The sequence below is a fragment of the Gossypium raimondii genome, chromosome 8 (genome assembly GCF_025698545.1).
Source record: "Gossypium raimondii isolate GPD5lz chromosome 8, ASM2569854v1, whole genome shotgun sequence".
In the NCBI taxonomy this organism is placed as follows: Eukaryota; Viridiplantae; Streptophyta; class Magnoliopsida; order Malvales; family Malvaceae; genus Gossypium; species Gossypium raimondii.
Window position 1 is genome coordinate 11,679,441 of NC_068572.1, and position 4,471 is coordinate 11,683,911.

Here is a 4,471-nt window from a genome sequence, read left to right on the forward strand (position 1 = left end):
GACAGCAATGACTGGGCTGTGTGGCACGGGGAACACATTAAGGCGTGGGATCATAGGATGAAATCCTTACCCATTCGTGAACAATTTTTTTAGTGGACATAGCGGCAATTGATGATTACTTAGCATGGTTTAGAGCCGTCGGCAAGACATCTGTTACCATCGGAGGCGAGGGGTAGGCAAATTCGACCAAAGAAGCAATGTCGACCGTCATAGTAGAATAGGAGAGGACGCGATTGCACGAAAAATTCGTCATCCGCTCCGACAGAAGATACGCCACCTATGCCTACGCAATATTCGAGTCAGTTCACTCCACTTATTCCCATTCAATTGAGTAACCTTAAATTTTTTTCACAAGCACTAACACACTACGAACCACCGTCGCATGTGGCCGGTTCTTCTGTTCCTATTGATTCATAGTTCGTGGCATCGATGTCCCTTGCAAACTACACCCTCATACAAATGTCGATGTCGAATCCCATGTTGGGGCATATGTTGATGTATGCATCGCCACTAATAATGATACCGATGCAGACGTCCATGTAACAATCGATGGCGATATCGATGCCCGGTACCTTTCCGATGTACTTGAGATTTAGGGCACCTTATGGTTACATGCCTATAGTGACCCAATTATTGTTCTATGGGGGTGGCTCATCATTGTAACCATCAGAAGCGGGAGTGGAAAATATACCATGGAATGTGAGGACGACGCAACAATCAATCACGGAGGAAGATGATGAAGCTGTGATCCCGAAGATACGATTGTGCAGGGGGTCGTGCTAGGTACATATTCAGGCGATGATGACGAGGAGGAAGTCTACAAGCCTGCACCTCCGAATACACCTCCGATGTGTACATATAAATCCTCCACGCGGCTATCATCCACCGTTCTGTGGCACACATTCTCCCTGATGACACCATTAAGTGTATTTTTTCTTATAATTATTGTGATGTAAATATAGATATTTCATAAATAAAAAAATTGAGGTTATTCATTCAAACAAAACATTGTCTTTATTACTATCTATCATGATTTATGCATAAATTCAAAATAAATAACAAATGTCTGATTTTGTTATTGATATAGTATTTTGAATATAAAATTTAATTTGAATTTAACTTGTGATTTGAATAAGAAAGAACATAAAGATGAACATGAAAAATGTAGAATAAAAAGAAATAGATAGATCGTACATCTGAAAGTCATGACATTTCACAACTAAATAAATTGTATATGATTATCACCAATCACAATACGTAACACCAACCTTTATAGTTTATATGGAATACAACCAACACTATTAGTATGGCACGCTAATGAATATGAAATTTGGTAGAAAGTAATGTTATAAATGCTGTGGCCTCAACATATCCCGGTACAGAGAACATGTTGACTTCGTATGCCCTATGTTTTTATAGTACCCACATAATTTCTATTGGCTGTCTCTCTTTTGAATAGCCATATTGTTCCTTATTCGGGTGGAATTCGGGTGACTTTTTGGTACGCGATGTAGGTCCTTGTTTGGCACAAACTCGAACAACGTGTTGTCAAAAAAAATTGCCTTAGGCATTTCTAGTAACACGGAAGATAATCCATAGAGGGAATATAAAGAGCATGTGAAAGGTATAACACTCCGATCAGGTAAGGTACTAATTAGCCCAAAAATACCTATCCCGGAGGTAACTATGGATAATATTGATGAACCTCAAGACAATTTCCTAGAAGTGGAAGACGTACCTGAACCAGATAGGGAGAATGCACTAGCATCTGAGACGGGAAAAGAGACACCTAAAGATGCCGAAATCACAAAAGTCCTATTCCCATCAAGATTAGAAGAAAGGCAAAAGCATGGCGATGATGAATTTGTAAGTTTTTTGAAATTTTTTAAAACCTTAAATGTTAACATACCTTTAATTGAGTTAATTGATAAAGTTCCCAAGTACGCTAAGTTTTTAAAGAATATGATGGTAAGGCGTAAGAAAATTAAGGTAGAAGAACAAGTTAATTTAAATGCTTCCTGTAGTGTGATTATCTCAAGACAGATACCTCAAAAGTTGAAAGACCCGGTAAATTTTATTATTCCCATAGAGATAAGGAGCGTTCACTTTAATAAAGCCGTATGCGATTTAGGAGCTAGTATAAATTTAATGCCCTTATCAATTTTTTAAAAAATCGGGTTAGGGAATCTTAAAACAACTCAAATTACATTACAATTGGGTGATAGGTCTTTAGTACATCTGAAAGGAGTACTAGAAGATGTGCTAGTCAAGGTGCAAAGTTTTATTATTCCCACGGATTTTGTAGTACTTGATTTTAAGGAAGATCGTGAGATATCGATCTTACTAGGAAGACCTTTCATGGCCACTTCCAGATTCACCATTGATTTAGACAAAAATGAGTTAACTATGAAAATCAATGGAGAGACTGAAACTTTCAAATCTGGCTATCAACTGAACGAGGAAGATAAGAGGAAATTAGGGGAGCATTGTGAAAAATTATCTCTTTCTAACATTCTCGAATCAAGGGAGATACTTATTTTTATGAATATAGAAAGAATAAACAGGTTCAAGGAACTGGACAAACGGGCAAGAGTGGAATGGCACGACGGATAGTAGACCAATGCTAATAGAATGAAAAGATCATCTACAGGCGAATTGGCAATACTGTTAGATAAATCCTGCGGTATAACTTAGAATTTGTGAATTGTTACATGATATTTGTAAATTATTGTATATCTAACTAACCACGTAGTTTAGATTTTAACCTTTATTTGATGTAGGTTCATCCTTAGATCGAAATATTCTTAAGTTGGAGTTTTGGGCCAAAACAGAGTCATTGTCACGACATCACAACAGCAAGTCGCAACGTAACAAATAGTCTCTGAGAATCTCCAAACTGACGGATGTGTCGTGACATGGAAGCCTTGTGTCACGATATCGCTACAATTTTCTATAGGGTTGACCCGACCCATTGTACAACTCGATGACTTAAACACTAATTTTACCCGATTTTTAAACCTTTAAAACCCTATTTTAGAACTTAAATTCCTATTTACTCCTAATTAAAACACCCCTTAAACCTTTACCCCCTCAAACTCTCTCAAATTTATCAACATTTCTTAAACCCTAAACCCTTAATATCCTAAATTTCCTTTCACAAACTTGGTGCAACAAGGAATGGGGACATAACGTGAAAGCAAGGAATTCAAATGAACTTTGACTATACATTCAAGTTTAGGGGTTCCTAAACTCAAACTTTTTACTATTCCATTGAATTTTTTATTTAGCAAGTCGTTAGGATTGAAACATTATGCCTCCTAGAAAAGTTAGGCGAACAATGGAAACAGAGCCATCTATGGTTCAAAATCCCTCTACTTTTCCAAATCAAAATGTTGAAAATAAATTTAATGAACTTAAAGGAAAAACATTTATTCAAGAAAGGGGATTTGATCCATCGATGATTTGATGTAAAGAAATATGACTTTTGGTCAGATATCATCGATGGGAGAGCTTTTGGATGATCCCGAAGGATAATGTCATGGTCCTTGTTGTTCAAGAATTCTACCATATATGAGATACAATACTTATGTAAGGGAAAGAGGTGAGAGTAACCCTTCGAATAATTTGTGAATTTTATAATGTTTCATATTATAAAAATGATTTAATCAATGAAATTGACTTAGAATATTTTAGAGACATAGATATGGATACTATTATAAAATTTTTAATTTAAGGAAGGGGTGAATAGAAGTATCGCTTAGGTAAAGATATCCCAGTATATTTTCATCAAGCCATTATGTTTCATAAGGCTAAGATGTGGATTCTGTTCATTTAGACACGAATTGTACCTGCTTTAAATGTTTCTAACATTAATACCTTTAGAGAAATTTTACTCTAAGCTATTTTGCAGAAAAAGCAGGTGTGTGTTGAAAAATGGATCCACCAGAACAAAATGCATTAACAACTAGAAGGTGGAAGTGTTCTTTCCTCATCTAGTGACGGCTTTATGCAAAAAGGCAAGTGTACCTATGACATCAACTGAATAGTCATTGAAACCATTACGAAGCATTATCAGAGACACCTTGTTCCAACAATACATTGTGCTGTGGGCCAAGCAGATCAAAGATGGGAACAAGCGATAACAAGAAACAACAATTACACCCACCTCATCACAAAGGTTGGCACGAGCTCAACAAAACGTTGGTGAGAACAGTCATCCAAAGTTAGATTGGATGATTCAGTGGATGCAAGAATCAATTCTAATTTTTTAAGAGTTTGCTAGGCAAAATAATATACGAGTCCCCAATTAGACATTTGATATGTTCGGTCCAAAGTATATGGAACAAGACGAAGAAGCATTGGAAAGCAAAGAGGAAGGAGAAGAAGAGGAGGATGAGGATGATGATTGAACGATTTAAAAAAAAGATTTGTATTAATTTTTGGATAATTGAAATTTAGACTTGGTAGGAGT